The following is a 22,525-nucleotide window of genomic DNA, read 5'->3' as shown; positions in this document are numbered from 1 at the left end:
AAATCTTTTCATTTATATGTTGAAGGAAAGATTTTTTTTCAAAGAATTGCATTCTCAACTCTTTCTTTAGCTAGAAATTCATTGAAGAAAAAGAATTGTTTATCATCTTATTTGCATTTTTAGTGTTTTGGAGTCGAGTCTTCACACCATAAAGTTTCATCTCTATTCCTATTGACTTAAGAAACAACCCATAAAAATAACACTTAAATTAAAATTTATTTAGCAATCTTTTTATTTCTAGGGCTCTTATCACCAATATAGCTTAGGCTAGTATCTTGGAGTAGGGAGTAATTAACTCTCCATGATAGCTAAAACAAACAAGTAGGTATATCTTGCGGTAGGAAATAAATTCCAATTGTTACATGTATGCTCTGGGAAGCTCCTCTTAAAGGAGTCAAGCACGAGATCATATCTGAACTAGTGAGGTAATCAATCCTTCCTCATTGGGAACGATAGCAGATATACACGTATTAAAAACGGTAAACCTCGGATTGACCATTGTCGAGGAGCCTGGGGTCACTTGTTGGTAAACGTTGGATTATTTCAAGGAGCCTTCAAGGGGATTTAACTTTGTTACTTTGACCTTGCGTGTGTATCGGATCGTAGACTTTTCCCCCAGGTATATTTGTTTTCGTTGGTAACCTTAGTGGCCATAATCTATAGGATTCTTTCCTAAAGTGACAGTGGAGCGAAGATCCCATTGTACCTGGAGCAAATGTCGACTAGACTCACTTAGACCCTCTAGGGGGTTCTCTTCACTCGAAACAACTTTTGAAGAAACTTGTGCCAGTCTGTTTCATTAAGCAGGTTGTCGGGGTAACTATTCCAACTGCCCTTTCTGTATTGAATTATGCGACGTTGGATTTCATCACCAACTAGTGTTTTTGGTATGGAAAGTTACTGTTTTTGTGTGGTTTGAACTCTTAGATTTTTTAGGCGTGTGATTCAGTTGTTTGTTTCTTAAGAGACTTTAGGTGGTTTTATTGAGATTTTCTTTGTTTGCGTGTGAAGTAATTAAAATATTTAATCGTGGCTGAATTACCGAGATAATCCCGTAGACTTCGGGGGCAACCTCCTGAGTATACACCAAGCCAGCTTGAAGGGTTACGAGCTCTTGTAACACCTAGTGATAGTAGAGTTGGGTCACCGGAAGATAGAGAATCTTCTTTAATTATTCATCCTGATTACCATGTTCAAGCAACAAAGTATATTTATGAACCAATTTCATTTTCCCAAGTTACTGGTAGTATTTCTTCTACTAGTGAATTAGCATAAGAATCTAAAATTTATGAGCTTGAAACTGAACCTGCTACTACTCTAGCCTCAGGATTTGCTTCTCCAACTTCTAGTGGTCCTGGTTCACCAAGGGTAGGAAGGATCATTACCCAAAATCTTCCTTCGGGACTCATTTCTATTGAAGAACTTGTTAGTCTGGAAGAAGATATAACTCTCCCTAGAAATCAACCAACTTTAGAACTTAGGGAGCGTGAATCAATTTTCTACAGTCCACCTAGGAGGGACGCTTAGTACCTCTCATTGACCAACTTTTTAGAAAATCCGGGTCTTAGTCTTTCACCACCTCGAATTCCTTTTCATCCAACACCTAGAGGTTATTATCCTCCTTTGAATATGTCGAGACAGTCATCCATGTTTTCCCAATTACTGGAAACATTTTTATATGGCGGTCCTTCTGTTCCTTATGGGTATCAATCACTCACTGGTACTTTTTCAGGAGCATCTCCTCAACCCATTAAACATGGGATATCAACTAGTAATAACGGAACTCAACCATTGAGCGTAGAATAAATTCTATGATGTCTGGTACTATTCCAAATCCGCAACCTCAAGGTAGTCAATTACCGCCTGGGGGGAAACCTCAAGGTACTCAATTACCGCCTGGGGGGCAACCTCAAGGTAGTCAATTATCACCTAGGGGGCAACCTCAAGGACAATACATACCTTCGAGACAGTACATACCTCAAGGTCAACCCAAGTTTCAGTACGTGCCTTAAGGTCAATACCCAACCCAATGTTTCCAACCACCTTCTCATCAATCATTTGTACAAGGAGCTGGAAATGTACCTTTAAATTATCAGCCCTACGCTCAACCCGGTTATGGTCCTCAATATGCTCAACCTTCTATGGGTCCATACCCCGGAATGAACATGGTGTGGGATCCATCTCAATCTCAACAGATTTTGCAACCTAATGTGCAGTTGTCATCTCAATCTGGACAACCTTTGGTTTCTAGTTCAACCTAGCAACCCGTCTAGCCTACTATTCAAACTTCTGCACCTGGTGTAGCTCATCAGTCTGGGCCTAGTTCGCCTCAAACTCCGCCTCAAACGACTGCTGCAACTACTGCAGCTTTTGTTCAATCTACCCCACCTACTTCTGGAGTATCGACAGCTCCGATTTCTACTGTTCCTGCATCAACTCCTCAAGCATCTTTACTTCAATCTAGACCTACAATTCAAAATTCGGTTCAGATGCCTGTAGGACAACCTGGTCCAAGTACGGTTGTCACAAGTCAACCACAGTTCACTTATCAACCGTACCAGGGACAGTACCAATTCGGTCCTGTTGTTCAAAGCCCAGTTTACCAGTATCAACCGTACCCTGGATATACTTATCAGCAACCTCAACAACCCCAGTTTGGTCCGGTTAATCCTGGTTTTCTGGGAGGATATAATATTCCAAATGCAATTCCAATTCCAAGTTATCCTGGATATCCTCCTCCTAGGGCTGGTCTTATGACCCAGGGTTTTCGTGACCCTAACCGTAAGTTACCGTTTATTGCAACTTTGGACTTACCTGATTTGTCGTGCCTTACAAACGATTAGATTAATTATCTTCCGTTTTGGCCGCCAATGCCAAATAAATTGCCCAGTGATATCCCAAAGTTTGAAGGTAAACTAGGAGAGGATCCATCAAACCATGTGATGACTTATCACCTCTGGTGTGCATCCAATTCCATTATAGATGATTCAATTCGCTTACGTCTTTTTCAACACACTTTGATTGGTCTTGCGGCCAAGTGGTACATTGAGTTACGCAAGCTTCTTTTTATAATTTTAGTCAATTAGCCACTTCATTCTTAACTCATTTTTAGTTGCCTGTTAGATATGAAAATGGCACAGAATTATTAACTTCATTAAAAAAGTCAACGTCACATATATTTCAAATCATATTCATGAATGGCAACATAGAATACGTTTAGTGAAAGTTTTTATTTCAGATCAAATTTTAGCAGAATGGTTTGTTAAATCGTTATTACCTAAAATCACTGAGGATGTAGCTAAGGCAGGAGTTGTTACTGAAGAGCAAGTAATTGCTCAAGCTCAATACCTTGACCTCGTTTATACGCAGTCGGGTACTTTACACAAAAAAATCCCTGACCTTCCAAAACAAAATCAAATAACTGCAGCTCTTTCAGGGTCTCATGCCGCTGATGGTATGATTGGTTCAGTTAGTACCAAAAGCAAGAAGAAATCTTCAAAGAATTCTTCTCCTATTATAACTTTACCAGATTCCCCAACAGGAGACTCTTCCGCTGAAATTCCTGCCGATATTCATGTCATAGAATCATCTACGGCCAAATCAAAATCCGGTGGTAAAAAGAAAGGGAAGAAGAAAATAAACAAAACTCAAAAGAGAAATCAGAAAAAACTGAATCTACTGACGAGAAAAGTAAACCTCGCTATCCTTCTCTCATTTTTGACAAAGAGCATTTTACAAGAGACTGTCCACATCGCGCTAAGGTTGCGAAAATCGTCAAAGGTTCTCAAACGCTTGCTGTCTTGAAGGATCCTTTTCCTAGTCAAAATAGTAAGATGATAGGTTCTTCCTCAAATGCCTCAGAAAACCATAATGATGATGTCTCATGTTAGGATTGTGACGCGGTCACAAGATTATGGCACTAAAAGTCCTGTTGGTGGTAAGGAAGCAGAATCTTCTAATTCAAACCCATCAACTTCAACTCCTTCTGGTTCTCATTTGCTACAGATCGAGAAACCTAATCCAGACTTAGTAATCAAACTGCTTGCTAAAGGTATACTTCGAAATTCATCTTTCAATCTGCATGCGAGAGCTGCTCAGAATTATAACATTGTTGAAGACTTAGCTATTTCCCCTTCAGCAATGTCGGCTTTGGAGGTGCTGCAATCATGCCCAGCACAGCGTAAATTGCTATTGTCGGCTATAGGAGCTGTTGATATTCAAGACTCGAACCTTATAATCTTCGATTTAGAAAATAGTACACCTCACTTACCTCATCAAATGGCTTTCTAGATTCCAGTGTTAGTCAAAAACAGACCTTGCTTTAGGACTGTAATTGATGAGGGAGCTTCTTTGTGTATTATGTCGATCCAGTGTTGGAGATCGCTTGGTTCTCCTACACTCAATCAATCCCCGATGATTCTAAAGGCTTTTGATGGCCATGGGTTCCATCCTTTTGGCATTCTACATGATTTATCTATAGGGGTTGAAGGCAAAACCGTTAATCTAGATGTGGAAGTAGTTGATGCCCCTCTAGATTACAACCTTCTTTTAGGTCGCAGCTGGTCTTATGCTATGACTGCTATTGTTTCATCGATCTTTCGGTTCATAAATTTTCCTCATAATGGAAAGATCGTAACCATATACTAGCTAACTTACTTTTCATCCGACCCAGCCTCTTCTGAAAGTATCCAACATGTCGGTAAAACAAATATCCCTTACAAGGATGTTGGGGTAAGATTGATTAGAGATTCTGGTTTACTAGGAACTTTTTCCTTTCCTCCTCCTAATGTATCGCCTTCTACTACAACCATTCATATGATTTCATCAAGCACTATTGATTTTGATGATCCTTGGATCGTACCTTTTGAGTCTGAGGTGGATTCATTTGGTGATGCGATGCCTTTGAGTCCCTATGAAATTGCATATCAGGCTGTGTTGAGCCTCAAACCTGCACTCATTTACCCATCCTTCCAGTAGCCTTTTCCCACTTATTTCCTTCTTTTGCCACCATTTCCTTCATCAACTTGTTCAATTCATTGCATTATAGGACATTTTATCATGATTTGCTAATTGTGCTAATGATTGACTGTTGGTTTAGATTTTTGGTTCAAATACTGCAATTCCGCAGCTTATACAACGTTTCCGCAGCTGATCTCTGATTCCGCAGCCGATCCCAGATTCCGCAGCCATTTTCTTATTTGCTATGCTCCAGGTGTCCTCCAAGGGAAAGAGCCACATGGGCAAGTTTGTCTGACTGTGTACATGGTGCGTGTGCTGTCAGCTCAGCCAAACTGGTCGTCTACACCCCTGGTCAACGCGGAGGTAACTCTGGTCAAACGGCAAGGTTGCAAACGGTGGCACGGCTCTGCGTGTTCAGGTGGAACACGGAACGCACAGCTAGCCTCTTCTTTAGCCACGAAGACTGCAGGGGACAAGAATCCAACAGCGGATTTATCAACCATGATGACCGTTTCCTAAATCCGTGCACGGTGCTGCTGAACGTGTCTTTTGCACAGTTGTTAGTTAGCTTAGTTTACGCACAGAACAGTTTATGTTCCTGCTATAAATAAAGCGTTTCCACACGCTGATTAGCTAGCTCTTAAGTTAGTCTTTTGCTGTTGTTATTCAGTTTGTAAAACTCTGTTTCAAGACCATTTTACACAGCGTTTACGCTCCCCACTGTATTTTTATTATGTGCTGATTTAATACCAAGAAGACAATTCTGTTCTTACTTGCGTAGCTGATCTTTTTACTTGGTTGAGTGGATGGAGGGCCCCTGTCTGCTACAACCATTGTACAGTAGCTTTTAAATTTATTTTCATGCATTTCTTTTTTCTAATTTCCCATGTATATTAATGTACAGTTTGATTTCTGCAATTTTGATTTCTTTTGACATGTATATTATTGTACAATTTGAATTATGCTGCTTTACATTTCCATACTTTTCATGACTGATCAGTGTGTGTTTTTGCAGAGCCCGGGACAGTGTGCTTTTCCTTCTTTTTATTACTAGTGGCATTTGAAGTTGTCTTATCTAAGCTGCTGACTTTTGCTTTGATTTTCATTAGTTTCCTTGCTTAGTTAGTTTCCTTACTTAGTTTACTTTATCAAGTTGCTAATCTCTTGATGGTTCTTTTTATCATAATTCACTAACTTTTATGGGACCAAAACATCATTTAATTGCAGCTTGATTTCTTTAGTTTTAGACTCATATTGCTAATTCACTACTAACTCTTTTTCACATGATCAATTTAGCTAAAGGCAGAATGTTAAGGGAGAATTAAGTAGTGTGATTTGTCACTTAATTTTTGCATTGCTTTAGATTCAATAGAGGAGTTAGAGTAGTGTTCTTGCTTTCAATTGAGTTAATGTAGATGTCATTTTCATTCTTATCAGCAGTAAGGGTATTGGACTAGTGCCATTGGTCTTTTTGTTTGATGCTTTACTTTCATTTGAAGCTTTAATTTCATTCCAAGTTATTGTTCAAGTTTTCTCTTTAAATTTCAAGAAGCATTTAGAAATCGCCACATACACACACATTCACTCACTTGTTTATAACTTCATCACATCACATTAGGAAGATAAGTCAAACATGAACTAAAAACGACAAAAAGAACTAGGAAAGGTTACTTAAGTATATATTGTACACTTCACTTCATCAGCTTACGAGCCCCGGGTTGACAATTTATGATAGAAATTTAGACAACACTAAATTGACCAAACATTTTGGCGCCGTTGCCGGGGAAGTGAAATTAGGTAGCCAATTCTTAAAAAAAAAAAAAAAAAAAAAAAAAAAAATTTCAAGGAAGGAAATTGATAACCTCTCAAAGTATGCTCTCCTCTTGCACCTAGAGTGACCTGGAGGATCAGAAAAGAGAAAGTTATTGGTTTGATAATTTCTTAAGTATGCTCTCTTCTTGCACCTAGAGTGACCTGGAAGATCAGAAAGAGAATTAGTATCCGAACTTGAAGAAAAATAAAAATGACATGCATAGAGCTAGAGATTCTAGGGGAAGGTTTTTAGCTAGAGCCAAGAGTTCGATTTTTACAAGTCCATCTACTTCAAGGGATAGACAAGAGACACCTCCCTCATCTCCAACTGACACTCCTAGCCCTAGGGTTCCTAGAATTCAAGAAGCAGGAGTCGACTCTCCCATACCTTCCATCGAGTCTGAATTAGAAAGAGATCCTTTCCTTCTTTCTCCAGAGAGGCAAATTATAATTGAAGAAGTAGAAACACCTGAAGAAGAAGGAGGGAATCCTTCTCATACACCCTTAGTAGAAGAACCAGAAGACTCTGAAGTCTCTGGGGAAACTACCATGGCAGAGGAAGGAGTACCTGGATTTGGTAGAGGTAGAGGTAGAGGAGGAGGAGGAAACAATGGAGGAGGTAGAGGTAATATTGGAGGAAATAGGGATGGGGATAACTCATTCGGGTTCCCTATAGTCGATGAGGATTCCCGAGCCACCATGAAGAACATCTCACCATCTGTCCTCCCGAACTTTCATGGATCAAGGAATGAAGACCCTGAAACCTTTCTATTTGAGTTTGAAGTCGTATGTCGAACTTATGATTATCTGGATGACTCTCAAAAACTCAAACTGTTTCCTTCAACATTGAAAGGACAAGCTTTGAAATGGTTCATGGGATTACTCACTCAATCCATTAGGTCCTGGAATGATATGAAACAAACGTTTTTGGATAGGTACCTGGACTATTGTATGCCCACCAATTATAAGGATGAGGTATTCAAAATGGTACAAAAGGAAGATGAGAACTTGGAGGAATTGATTGAAAGATTTCAATATAATTTGAAAAGAGCAAAAATGAGTAACTTGGATGAAGAGACCTTGAAAGCCCTATTACTAAAAGCCATTAGAGATGAATGGATAGATCTTTTGAATATGATGGGGAAGGGAGATATATCTCAGCTTCCACTTTCTGATATAGCAGAATTATGTGTCCATCTCTCAAGGGGGAAATCCAAAACTCAAAAAGGGCCTAGAGATCCTTCTCTCCTCGGAGTAAACAAATCTGCAACTGGATCAGTAAGTAGGGCTGAAATCAGCAATATGCTTGATGAATTCAAAACTGACATCTTAGGGAGTCTTAGCGAACAATTAGACACCCTTAAGATCCACAATAAACAGAAAGCAGAAGCTGAGGCCTTGGCCATCTTTTGCCCAAAGTGTAGAAAGAAACATGCTCTAAGGGAATGCCCCTTGGATGCAAAAGTTGTAGAAACATGTGTAATCTGTTCAGAGAACCATGAGACCAAGGATTGTCCTTCAATCCCTGGGCTCAAAGTTGTTTTTCAAGAAGATCCAAGTACACTTGAATCTCTCTGTTTTGTTGGAAGGAGACCTTGGCAAGGGCAACAAAATCAAGGGTTTAACAACTCTATGAATTTTCAAACCCCACCAAATTGGAATCCTTGGCAACAACCTTGGCCCCAACCTCAAAATTCCTTTCAATCATGGGTACAAGGTATGCAAAATCCTTATGGGAGATTTGCTCAGTTCTACCAATATCCTCCATCTTTTCAAAATCAACAAGCTCTGCAACTTCCAAATCAAAGTCCACTACTATCATTGCCATTTCCTCAACAACAACAACCTTCTCCACAAAATCAAAATTCTCAACTCTTGCTTCCATCCCAACAGAAGTCAAATCAACTTCCTTCTCAGCCATTGCCAAACCCCAATAATAAAAACCCTCAAAATGCTTACATGATGGAAGGTCAACCATTCCCTACCTATATGATTGTTCCTCTTAATGAAGTACAACTCAGATCAGGTAGAGTTCTAGATAAACCTTCTATAAATACTCAACAGCCAAGCATTTCTGAGGAAGAGTCTCTTAAAGCCAATAAGGGTTCTGAAGTTGCTCTTCAAAACCCAAACACTCAAAAAGAAAAAGAAAAATAAATGACCCCCACAACTCCCATAGTTGAGCAACCTACATCTTCATCCACTCCTCCTTTTCCTGAAAGATTGCAAATCGACAAGGGAGTGGAAAAACAAATCTGGTTGCCTGACTATAATTTTCTAGATGAATTGAAAAATGTCTATATCAAGATTCCCTTGTTACAAGCCATTAAAGAGATTCCTATTCTAGCAAAAACAATAAAGGAGTTGAGTCTTAAGAAACCAGGAAGGAAACCAAGAGATACCAGAAGGATCCACCTGGTAGAGAAAATTGCAGACATCATGATGGGAAAGATTACTATGCAGAAATATGTAGACCCCGGTAGTCCTATTGTCAAAACACATATCAATGGGGTAGAAATACCAAATACTTTGATTGACTTAGGAGCCGCTATCAACATTATGAGTAGACAGACCATGGGCCAGTTAAAACTTCCTAACCTTCTCTTTACACCTACTTTACTGCAACTTGCAGATCGATCAATCATTAAACCTGATGGTGTATTGGAAGACATTCCAGTCTCCCTAGACTCTTGGGAATATCCAGTTGATTTTATGATTTTAACTCCCAAGAACAATCTAGGAGGACATCCTCTTATTTTAGGAAGACCTTGGCTAGCCACAGCTGATGCTTTCATAAGTTGTAGGTCTGGGGATATGTATATTTCTGATGGTAATTCAACAAAGAAGTTCAATCTGTATCCTCCAGCGAAAGCAATTACAGAAATAGGAGATAATGAGTGGGTTGATGATGAAGATACTATACAACCTGTCTTTACCATTTCTGAGATTAGTGAAGATAGTCAAATTCTGAACACATTAGAAAACTTTGAACCATCTTCAGAATATGACTCCACACAATTTCAGTTGGATTCTGACATTGAGTGTCTATCATCTAGACAGATGTCTCTTTTCTCTATGGAAGAGTTTGGTAGTTCTGCCATTGAAATTTTTCCAGGAAAAACACTGAATATCAACAAGAATTTTGAAAAATTACAACAGGAAGAGCTAACCAAAGTCTTGCAAAAGCATTCTACTGCATTTGCATGGGAGTATACCGATATGAAAGGTATTGATCCTAAGACTTGCATTCATCACATCTATATTGAGGAAAATAGCAGACCAATTAGACAACCTCAAAGAAGGATGAATCCAAATCTTAGGGAGATAGTGAAAGAAGAGCTCCAAAAGTTACTCAATGTAAACTTCATTTACCCCATTTCAGATAGCCGGTGGGTTTCTCCTTTGGTTATAGTACCTAAAAAGAATGGTAAATGGAGGGTTTGCATTGATTACAGGGAGTTGAACAAAGCAACCTTGAAGGATCACTTTCCTTTGCCCTTTATTGATCAAGTATTAGATACTTTAGCAGGCAAAAAGTATTTCTCATTTTTGGATGGTTTTAGTGGTTACAATCAAATTCAGGTAGCACCTGAAGATCAGGACAAAACCAAATTTACTTGTCCATGGGGAACTTTTGCTTACCGAGTACTTCCTTTTGGATTATGCAATGCACCTGCTACATTTCAAAGGGCTGTACTAGGAATCTTTTCAGATCTAATCCATGATTGTGTAGAGGTCTATATGGATGATTTTACAGTTTACGGTAATACATTTGAAGAAGCCTTAGAAAATTTGGAAAAAGTACTTATAAGATGTAAAGGAACAAATCTTTCATTAAGTCATGAAAAATGTTTTATGATGTTTACTGAAGGGATTGTTTTAGGACATCATATTTCAGGAGATGGAATTAAAGTTGATAAATCAAAAGTTGAAGTCATCTCCAAGTTACCTATTCCAAATTGTCAGAAAGATGTAAGAAGTTTTCTTGGGTTTACTGGATATTATAGAAGATTTATTGAAAACTTCACCAAGATAGCATCTCCGCTCTTCAAATTACTTACAAAAGATTGTGAATTCAAATGGGATCCTAAGTGTCAATCTGCATTTGAAACTTTAAAGACTAGAATATCTAAAGCACCCATTTTGAGAGGGCCAAATTGGAAACTCCCTTTCCACATTTCTACTGATGCTTCAGATACAGCTCTAGGAGCTGTTTTGGGACAAAAGGATTTGGTCCCTTATGCCATTTACTACACCAGTAAAAATTTGACTCCCACTGAGTTAAATTATACTGTAACTGAAAAAGAGTTCTTAGCCGTTGTTCATGCAATCAACAAGTTTAGACATTATATAACCGGCTATGAAACTTTTGTCCATACTGATCATTCTGCAATTAGATATCTTATGAACAAACCTGTTACTAATGGTAGAGTTACAAGATGGCTTTTACTTTTACAAGAATTCAATATTACTGTGTTAGATAGACCAGGAAAACAAAACACAGTAGCTGATTTCTTGTCTAGAATCCAAAACATTAACGAAGATTCTCCTGTAGAGGATAAGTTTCCAGATGAATACTTGTTTGCAGTAACTACTAAAACCCCTTGGTATGCAGATATTGCTAACTATTTAGTTACAGGGAAGCTACCTCCACACTTATTTCCTAATGAGAAAAGGAAAATCATTCAGGAGAGTTCACATTATTCTTGGATTTCTAATGAATTGTTCAAAACAGGGCCAGATTGTGTGATCAGAAGATGTGTTCGGGAAGATGAAATACCTGACATCCTTAAAGCATGTCATGATGAACCATGCGGAGGACACTTTGCTGACAAGAGGACGACCTATAAAATCCTTTCTTTAGGATATTATTGGCCTTCTCTCTTCAAAGATGCAAAACAATATGTCAAAAGGTGTGACAGCTGCCAAAGAGTTGGGAGACCAACTCTTTCAAATGAAATGCCATTACAGCCACAGGTATGCATCGAACCCTTTGAAAAATGGGCTTTAGATTTCATTGGACCTATTAACCCACCATCTAAGCAAAAGAAGTATATATTGGTTTGTACTGATTATGTTACTAAATGGGTAGAAGCAAAGGCATTGCCTTCTGCCACTGAAAATTCAGTTGTTCAATTTCTTTTTGAGGATATTTTTACTCGTTTTGGTGTCCCAAGAGAAATTGTGACAGATCAGGGAAGTCAATTTACATCTAACTTGATGGAGAAGCTGATGGAAGAATACAAGATCAAGCACAGAACATCTACTCCATACCATCCGCAAGCAAATGGTCAAGTGGAATCTACAAACAAAGTTCTTGAAAGCATCATCACCAAAACTGTTCATCTCCACAGAAGAGATTGGGCAGAAAGGCTTCCTGAAGCCTTATGGGCCTATAGAACTACATGGAGGAACACAACAGGACATTTTCCCTATGAACTTGTTTATGGGAAAGAAGTCCTGCTCCCCATTGAGTTCCAAGTCAAGACCTTCAAGATGGCAGTTCAATTGGGGATGAGCCTATCAGAAGCCCAAAAGCACAGAATGGAGCAGCTGAATGAGCTAGATGAGATAAGATAAGATGCAATTTTAAGGACTGATCTAGTTCAGCACCAAAGAACTAAATGGCATGATCGACACATCAAAGAGAAGAAGTTTCAGAAAGGAGATTGGGCACTATTGTTTGATTCCAAGTTTAAGGACTTCAAAGGAAAATTTCAAACTCATTGGCTTGGACCATATGAGATTGATGAAGTCTTTAACAATGGAGCAATTCGAGTAAAGATTATTGATGAGTTTCAGACTCCTCTCATTGTGAATGGCCACCGATTGAACGTCTACCACAAGCCACTCTCAAAGGAGGAATTTGTTAAATTGTTCCAAGAAGATTCTGCAATGAGGCTGGTGGAGAAGAATTCTTCTCCTCCATCAGCCTGATCTTTGTTTCTTTCAATTGAAAAAAAAAAGAAAAAAAATCTCTTGTATAAGCCTGAAAACCAATCTTGGATTGGCGGTCTTATGCAGAAAATATAAGGTGAAAATCAGGGTCACCTGACACTTTATATTTTCCAAATAAAAAAATCTCTCTTTCTCTTTCCATCTCATCCGCCATTTTGTCCATCTCATTCGCCATTTCATCCATCTCCTAATCTCCATTCCACTTCATTTTTTTTCTTCCAGTTCATTCATTCCATCTCATTTCCACCAATAAAGTCCCTCTCAGGACTATTCCATTCAGTTAAGTTTGTTCTAATCATCTATGTGCAGGCAGAAAAGTGTTGTTGCGTTTCCGCAACTCATACCAAGTTTCCGCAGCCAGCACACTCTGTCTCTGCAATCAAAGCAACTCTGTTTTCAAAAAGAAAAATTTTACAGTCAGAGGTATCATCATCATTAAAGAGCAGCAAGGATACATAGCACCTACAAGGTCAGAAAGCAATCAAAAGTTAGCCACCATAATCAACAAAGGGATCAAATGCAAACGTATGAAGGTATGTTCCAAATCTTTAACCAACAGTTTAATGTCATTTATGCATGGTTTTCAAAGCGTGGTAGGAGTCACTTAATGTAATGATTGACAAGATTATCCCACTCCTCGTCCACTCCTTGTCCACGATCACACTTAATCCACCTCATCACCCTCCTAACGGTTCCCTAATTACTATTGATTCAAACTTAATACGGGCTGCTCTTCCATTAATTACTCGTACCTCAATGACGTATACCAGTGTACTACGGCTCTACATGTGATCATTTCCACAGCCAAATGTACGTAGCCACCCGACGCGTAAGGATCTGGCCGTTGCTTCATCTACTCATATCTCCATTTCCCGCATGCATAAACTCATTACCGTATTGTTCTCTACTCTCTCATACCACTGTTTCCATTCTCGTTTTCATACACCACTCTCGTTTTTACTGTAAACCTCTCTGTTTTCTTTTTCTTCACCTCTCTGTTCAAAACCCCGATCACGAGTTCTGCACCATACCGTTTATCACATTACGGTTACTCTGTTACAGCCGTAATTCCCCTGTTTTTCCGTGAGCATTCTCCTCAAGCGTCCATATACCACTGTCAGAGCTTCAAGTAAAACTGAGAGTCGAAAATGGGGAAATTGTTAAGAGCAGAACCGGAGGGTTCGAAATTTTTAGAGGGTTAGCCTCAGACAAAGGAAGCACTACAGAAAGCCAAATGGTTGAAGTTCATCCAGAAATTTAAAGGGTACAATAAAGAGGTGACAAAGGCATTTGCCCGGTCATTTAATGCAAATAATGAAAATACCGTGGAGGTAGGAGACCTGCAGTTCACCATAACAGAAAGCACCTTGGCCACAGCAACCGGTTTGCCTCAAACAGGGGAACGCTGGTTCAAAAACAACATAGTTGAAGATCAAGAGTGGAAAAATATGCTCAAGAATCCAGGTATGGATACCTCCATTTTCACTAAGGGAATCCCTGTACATGTCATTAAGGAAAAGTGGACTTCATTACTATTGCTTGTTCAAAAAATTTTAACATGTGAAGGCCGCTTCGGTACCATGTATGTATACCATGCAAGAATCATGATGCACTTTATGGATGACCATGCTATCAACCTACATTATTTCTTGTTAGCTAGTCTAAAGAAGATGAGTGCCACTGTTCAGAAACACGTGGGAAACATTGAATCCCACTTATATCATCATGGACTCATTAGAATTTTAATTGAGGAGCAGTTGAAAATTAAAAAGGATATGTGGGAGAAGTTTCTAGTTAGAAACCATTTTCAAGAGGTAGCTGAAGCCTCTAGCAGCTCTCCTAGGATACCAAAGAAAAGTAGGAGAAGAGGGAAAGAAACTGCCCAAGAAACTGCTGTAGAAGAAACTGCCCAAAAGACTGCTGAAGAAACTATTCAAGAAACTGCCCAAGAAATTGCTCAAGAAGAAAGGAAAAAGGGAGGTAGAACTAAAAGACAAAAGAGGGATAAAGGGAAAGCCATTGTGCAAGAGTCATACCCTTCACCTGAGCCCTCAATTGAAGAAGACTCCCAAACACTAGCTGATAGACTTGCTCAACTCCATGCTACTGCCCTCTCAAAGAAGAAACAAAAGCAAAAACAAAGTACCTTGCAAAAGCAAAAGAGCACTAGTGCCGTGAGAAGGAGCAGCAGACTACAAAGGCAAATGAGGGTCACTAAAGACAAATAGCCACATTTTATTGACTTGGGAGAAAGTACACCTGAAAAGGTTGCTACCCAGCTTGATTTTAAATCAAGTTCCCCACGTGTTGAGGTCACTCCTCCACGAGAAGAAAGCCCATTTCAGCAAGACCCTCAAACAGAGTTTGAATATGAACCAAGTCCAAGAAGATCACCTGACATTGACCCTGACCAGCAGGAGGTGTACAATTACTTGGAAACCTTAGAGCAATTAGCTGCCGGTCCTAGCACTATCTTACCTCTTGATCAATAGGTTCAATCTCTAAAACAAGAAGTATTCGAGCTAGAAGTCCTGAATCACCATATTAAACAGGAAAATGAAGCATTGAGAGAACAGGGCAAATTGGAAAAAGTTGTCCACGACAACACAATGCTTCACTTGGGTCTTTGGCAGAAAAAGAATAGGAAATTGAAGAGGAAATGCAAGAAATTGAGCAGAGCCTTGATTAACTTGAAATTTAGGTGTTTGGTTAGAAAACCAAGAACAAACTTGGCAGCAAGAAGAAAAAGGAGAAGGTTGGATGTCTTGGCAGAGGCATCTGAGCATATGGACTGAAAAATCATGACAAAGTTTTGGTTGCATGAGGACATGCAACACCTTCACAGTGGGGGTATGTTGAGCCTCAAACCAGCACTCATTTACCCATCCTTCCAGTAGCCTTTTCCCACTCATTTCCTTCTTTTGCCACCATTTCCTTCATCAACTTGTTCAATTCATTTCATTATAGGACTTTTTATGATGATTTGCTAATTGTGCTAATGATTGACTGTTGGTTTAGATTTTTGGTTCAAATACCGCAATTCCGCAACTTATACAGCGTTTCCGCAGCTGATCTCTGATTCCGCAGCCGATCCCAGATTCCGCAGCCATTTTCTTATTTGCTATGCTCCAGGTGTCCTCCAAGGGAAAGAGCCACATGGGCAAGTTTGTCTGACTGTGTACATGGTGCGTGTGCTGTCAGCTCAGCCAAATTGGTCGTCCACACCCCTGGTCAACGCGGAGGTAACTCTGGTCAAACGGCAAGGTTGCAAACGGTGGCACGACTCTGCGTGTTCAGGTGGAACACGGAACGCACAGCTAGCCTCTTCTTTAGCCACGAAGACTATAGGGGACAAGAATCCAACAACGGATTTATCAACCATGATGACCGTTTCTTAAATCCGTGCACGGTGCTGCTGAACGTGTCTTTTGGCACAGTTGTTAGTTAGCTTATTTTACGCACAGAACAGTTTATGTTCCTGCTATAAATAAAGCGTTTCCACACGCTAATTAGCTAGCTCTTAAGTTAGTCTTTTGCTGTTGTTATTCAGTTTGTAAAACTCTGTTTCAAGACCATTTTATACAACGTTTACGCTCCCCACTGTATTTTTATTATGTGCTGATTTAATACCAAGAAGACAGTTCTGTTCTTACTTGCGTAGCTGATCTTTTTACTTGGTTGAGTGGATGGAGGGCCCCTGTCTGCTACAACCATTGTACAGTAGCTTTTAAATTTATTTTCCTGCATTTCTTTTTTCTAATTTCCCATGTATATTAATGTACAGTTTGATTTCTGCAATTTTGATTTCTTTTGACATGTATATTATTGTACAGTTTGAATTATGCTGCTTTACATTTCCATACTTTTCATGACTGATCAGTGTGTGTTTTTGCAGAGCCCGGGACAGTGTGCTTTTCCTTCTTTTTATTACTAGTGGCATTTGAAGTTGTCTTATCTAAGCTGCTGACTTTTGCTTTGATTTTCATTAGTTTCTTTGCTTAGTTTACTTTATCAAGTTTTGTCAAGTTGCTAATCTCTTGATGGTTCTTTTTATCATAATTCACTAACTTTTATGGGACCAAAACATCATTTAATTGCAGCTTGATTTCTTTAGTTTTAGACTCATATTGCTAATTCACTCCTAACTCTTTTTCACATGATCAATTTAGCTAAAGGCAGAATGTTAAGGGAGAATTAAGTAGTGTGATTTGTCACTTAATTTTTTCATTGCTTTAGATTCAATAGAGGAGTTAGAGTAGTGTTCTTGCTTTCTATTGAGTTAATGTAGATGTCATTTTCATTCTTATCAGCAGTAAGGGTATTGGACTAGTGCCATTGGTCTTTTTGTTTGATGCTTTACTTTCATTTGAAGCTTTAATTTCATTCCAAGTTATTGTTCAAGTTTTCTCTTTAAATTTCAAGAAGCATTTAGAAATCGCCACATACACACACATTCACTCACTTGTTTATAACTTCATCACATCACATTAGGAAGATAAGTCAAACATGAACTAAAAACGACAAAAAGAACTAGGAAAGGTTACTTAAGTATATATTGTACACTTCACTTCATCAGCTTACGAGCCCCGGGTTGACAATTTATGATAGCAATTTAGACAACACTAAATTGACCAAACAGGCTGTACAGTCGTTTTCTGACCCTTTTTCAACCAAAATTGATCTAATGAATGTGATCCATGGAGAATCACTTTCAATATCAACCTCAGATTCAACAACTTTTTCCGAGCTTGTTCACACTGATGACCACATTCGTGAACTTTTGTCTGTTGATGATTTACCATGGGAAGATCTTCATCATCGATCTTCGTTTTTACCTGAGCTTGATCATTTTGAAAATGATTTTTCATCTATTTTTACTACTGATTATGTCAAAGAACCACATAATCCATTGCAACATCCTGATTCTGAGTTAAATTTGGAAAACATCTCTCAAACGGTTCCTATTGACATTTCAGTTAAACCTGGAATTGTTGAAAACATTCATATAGGTGCTTCTTGTACGGACAATGAACTCCAAACTTATAAAGCCCTATTTCAAGAATTCCGCGACGTGTTTGCCTGGTCATATGAAGAAATGCCAGGAATCGATCCATCAATTGTTGTTCATGAAATTAAAACTTACCCGGATGCTAAACCCGTCTGGCAACGTTTGCGTCAGATACATCCAGGAAAAGCTGCTGCTTTTAAGGCTGAAGTTGAGAAATTACTTCGAGTAGGTTTCATTTATCCAATTCCTTTAACGGATTGGGTATCGAATATTGTTCTTGTTAACAAAAAGCAAGGAACGATAAGAATATGTATCGATTATAGGGATATTAATCGAGCTTGTCCTAAAGACAATTATCCAACCCCCTATATCGATTAAATCATTAATGATTGTGCCAACAGTGAAATATTCTCCTTTATGGATGGTTTTTCTGGTTACAATCAAATCAACATACTCCCTGCTGATCAACCAAAAATAGCTTTCATTTGTCCATGGGGAACATTTGCTTATTGCAAATTACCTTTTGGGTTGAAGAACGCTGGAGCAAATTTTCAAAGAGCTATGTCTTATGCGTTTCATGACATCAAGCACATTGTGCAGCCATATCTCGATGATTTACCTGCCCATTCATTACGTAGAGCCGATCATCTCACTCATTTATGAGCAATCTTTATGAGATGTAGGCGTTATCGAATTAGGTTGAATCCACACAAATGTGTTTTCTGTATAGAAATGGGTCGTTTATTGGGATTCGTTGTTTCAAAAACCGACATTCGTGTCGATCCCTCGAAGGTTGAAGCTATTGTCAAATTGCCTCCTCCTCCGACTCTTCGCCAACTCCAAAGTTTGCAAGGGAAAGAAAACTTTTTACGTTGTTTCATTCCTAACTACGCCAAGATAACAAAGGGTTTTACCAGGTTGTTGAAACAGAATACTCCATTCTTTTGGGATGAGATAGCTAACAAATATTTTGATGCACTTAAACACGCGTTGACCCATGCACCGTTATTGCAGCCTCCCAACTACAACCAGGATTACTTCTTGTACCTTGCCGCTTCTCATTCCACCATTGGAATGGTTTTAGTTCAGGAAGATGAATTCAACAGTGAAAATGTGATTTACTATCTTAGTTGAACTCTGAATCTGACTGAGCTTAAATATTCGCATGTGGAGAAATTGGCCTTAGCAACTGTTCAAGCTATCCAAAGATTTCGTCATTACATCCTACTACGCAAAACTACCGTAATTTCTTACTGTAACCCTATGATCTATATTTTGACCAAACAATTGCTAGGGGGCAAGTATTCCAAATGGATTGTTATCCTGCAGGCATTTGACTTGGAATTTGAAAAATCCAAGGCAAAGAAATCATTGGTATTTGCGGAACTGATGTGTGACTTCCCGCGTGCTGATACTGAAACTATTGTGGAAGAGCCCTTGCAGACGAATCCTTGTTTCTTATTAGTACTCTTGATCCATGGTACGGAGATATCATTGTCTATCTCCAAACCCAATATTTTCAGCCTGAAATTTCACGATCTCAGTGACGGAAAATACGTTTCCAATCCCAATAATAAAAAATCATTGGAGATACACTCTATCGTCGTGGGGTAGATTCTGTTTTCCGACGTTGTTTAACTCATGAAGAAGCTGAGAAGGTCCTAAATGACTGTCACTCTGGAGCATGTGGCAGTATGTCTGGGTATGCCACATCCCAAAAGATATTGGGCATTGGTTATTTCTGGCCATATTTATTTAAAGATTGTATCTATGCGGTCTGAAAATGCCACAATTGTCAAATTTTTGATCGAAAGATGCGTGCTTCACCTACTCCTCTCCACCCTATAATTGTCGTCAGTCCTTTTTCAAAGTGGGGTATCGACTTTATTACATGTAACCCTCACTCGGCCGGGGGGCATGCATATATCATCCTTGTGGTAGATTATTTTACTAAGTGGGCCGAGGCGATGCCTACATTTTCGACAGAGGGAAAAACTACTGCAATTTTCATTTTCAATCATATAATTACTAGATTTTGTGTTCCCCAAGCGATTATTACCGATCATGGGAGTCGTTTTCGAAACATCGTGATGACTGAACTAATAGATCAACTTAGCCTGCGTCACGATAGTTCTACTCCATATTACCCACAGGCTGATGGTCTAGTTGAAGCTATCAACAAAGTTCTAGTCATTATGATCTGACGAATCATTGGTATTCATAGGTCAAATTGGCATAAAATTTTATTTTCAGTACTTTGGGCGTATCGAACCTCAGTAAAACATCAACTGGTTTCACTCCTTTTCAACTAGTTTATGGTTTGAAAGCTGTGTTACCCATTGAATGCGAAATTCCGTCATTTGGAAATAGCCATAGAATTACTCCCAGCCACTTCCGAAGAGGAGAAACATTTGTTGTACTTAGCTCAGCTAGATGAGAATCGACGTGATGTTGCATTAGCAATCGAAACTCATGCCAAACGAATTAAAGCTCAGTATGATCGAAATGTTACACCCCATAATTTTTCGGAAGGAGACCTAATCTTACTATACGATCAAGAAAATGATAAGCTAGGCACTGGAAAATTTGTACCTATGTGGAATGGTCCTTATGTTGTTACTCGAAAGCTGGCAAAAGGGGCCTATGAATTGGTAGATTTTGACGGTGTCTCTTTGGGTAAACCCAGAAATGGTCTTTATCTAAAGAGATATTATGCTTAATCTAGGTGTGGAGATTTTAGTTAGAATAGTTTTCTTTCTAGATGGTGTGTTTTAGATTAGAAAAGTGTGCCTAGTTTAGAGAGTGTTTTTATCATTATTCCTGCTCTTGATTTTACTCTTGATATTGCAGATGTCAACGTCTCTTCAAACATACATTGGTTTCGTTGATGGTGCTTGTCGTAATACACGGAACATTTCTTCCGCAGCTTGGGTTATCTATTCACCCTCTAATGAGTTGGTATCTATGCATCGGGTAAGCCTCGGTCAAACAACAAACAACATTGCAGAGTATAGTGCAGTGATTGAGTTATTATCTGAATCCATCTCATTTGGGATTCGGAGTTTGACTGTTAGGTTAGATTCTGAACTCGTTGTATTGCAACTTAATAGAGTTTATGCCATTAGAAATCCAGTGCTATTAAGAATATTTTTGAGAGTTCATCTCTTGGAACGTGAATTTGACTATATTGAATATCAGCATATTCCAAGATCTTTAAATACATTAGCAGATGCAATTGCTTCTCGAATGTTAAATGGACATTTGCAATAATCAAACAGTAAATTTAAAAACATTTCATAACATGTTATACAAGATAGCCAATAATAGTGATATAGCATAGCATAGAAGTGTGTCAAATATACATCGTCTTCAATCATAGGTTGAAAAACACCTTATGATTGGCAAAAATGATAATACAAAAATAAAAAATGTCGTATGAGTCTACAAAGGCGATCATCCTATCACTGGTGATGATCACGATAAGAAACCACTGCTCGGGTCACCCTACAAAGGAACCTCCTGAAAGGTCTTGGGACTCCAATCACATAGCACTATAACCTAAGTGGAATATCATCTATGTTAGTCTCTGGAATGTCTGCTGTCAAACGCTCTAGATGATTTTCCAATGCGGTCAGGGTCCCTGTAGATTTGTTCTGTGGGGCTAGTATTGCTGCAGCTGGGTGTCTCCTCTCATAGGGCCGGAGAGTGGCTGGTCGCCGTGGACCCACATATGCATTTGAAACTTGTATTATCAGTTTTGGACGATTTAAAAACAAAACAAAAAAATTAGTTAAAACTTAGAAAATGTCACGAATGATTTTACCTGAATCATCCCACTGCACTCCTGGTGGAAGAGTCAAGTCTGGGTCACCACAATAATCCATCACAGCATAAGGAAAATCCTGAATCACGAAAAGTTGGTTCTCCAACCAACAAAAATACTATGGTGGAAATCGAACAACCTTTGAACCCTCCTCAGGATGACAGGCCATAACTATAACCCAACACACTAGCTTAGGTTCTCGGGGAAGTACAACTCCAATGGAAAGATTTTGTGGGACCAACATCTGATCCCTCTCTAGACCAAAGTTCACAACTAGGAAACCATATCCAAAGTTTTTTAGTTGTCCGTTCTTTGCTCCAGTTAGTTGGCCTTTTACATTCGCCAACACAGCGTCACACCAGTTGAAGATGGTGCCTCGATAACAGTCTACTACCATTCGCATTTGGGATCCGGTAGCTACATGTAGTGCTACGCTTTCGCAGAGTCTAGTGACAGTAAATGCAATCACTTTAAGTTCAGGACGGGAGATAGTTTTGATATCAATCCCTTTGTCCTTTGTTTTGTCATTACAAAACTCTAGTCAGAGACTATCGACAGACTGGCCACCTGGCCTAGTCCCGAATAGAGATAATCGTTCACCTCTCTTGGGCAAACCAGTCAAGAAATAAATGTCCTCTAGCTTGATTTCAAGCCGGTGGCCACCAATAATGAAACACTGGTCCTGTATATTCCACCTGTCCACCAGCCATTGCAAAAAGTCTACTTCGGCCCTCATTCCAGGTATGGCCTAGAATTTATATAGCCTGCATGCTTTTAATGCATGTATTGAACAGGGGTGAATTAGTGTGGCTAGGTCCACATCTTCGTGCTCCCGTTCCCGCCAAATGAGCATTTTGTATATCCTACATTGCAAAAACAACAGATTAGAACTTTTTAGTTCAAAAATTTTTGGGCGGAAATGAAAAAATTTGAAGTTTTAGAACCTATTTCGCGGGGTCCACACC

This window comes from Pinus tabuliformis, chromosome 4_2 (assembly GCF_031772625.1).
Source record: "Pinus tabuliformis cultivar Carrire ecotype Pingquan chromosome 4_2, CPIR1, whole genome shotgun sequence".
NCBI classification, from domain to species: Eukaryota; Viridiplantae; Streptophyta; class Pinopsida; order Pinales; family Pinaceae; genus Pinus; species Pinus tabuliformis.
The sequence above is the reverse complement of the archived record's forward strand: the minus strand, read 5'-3'. Positions refer to the sequence as shown.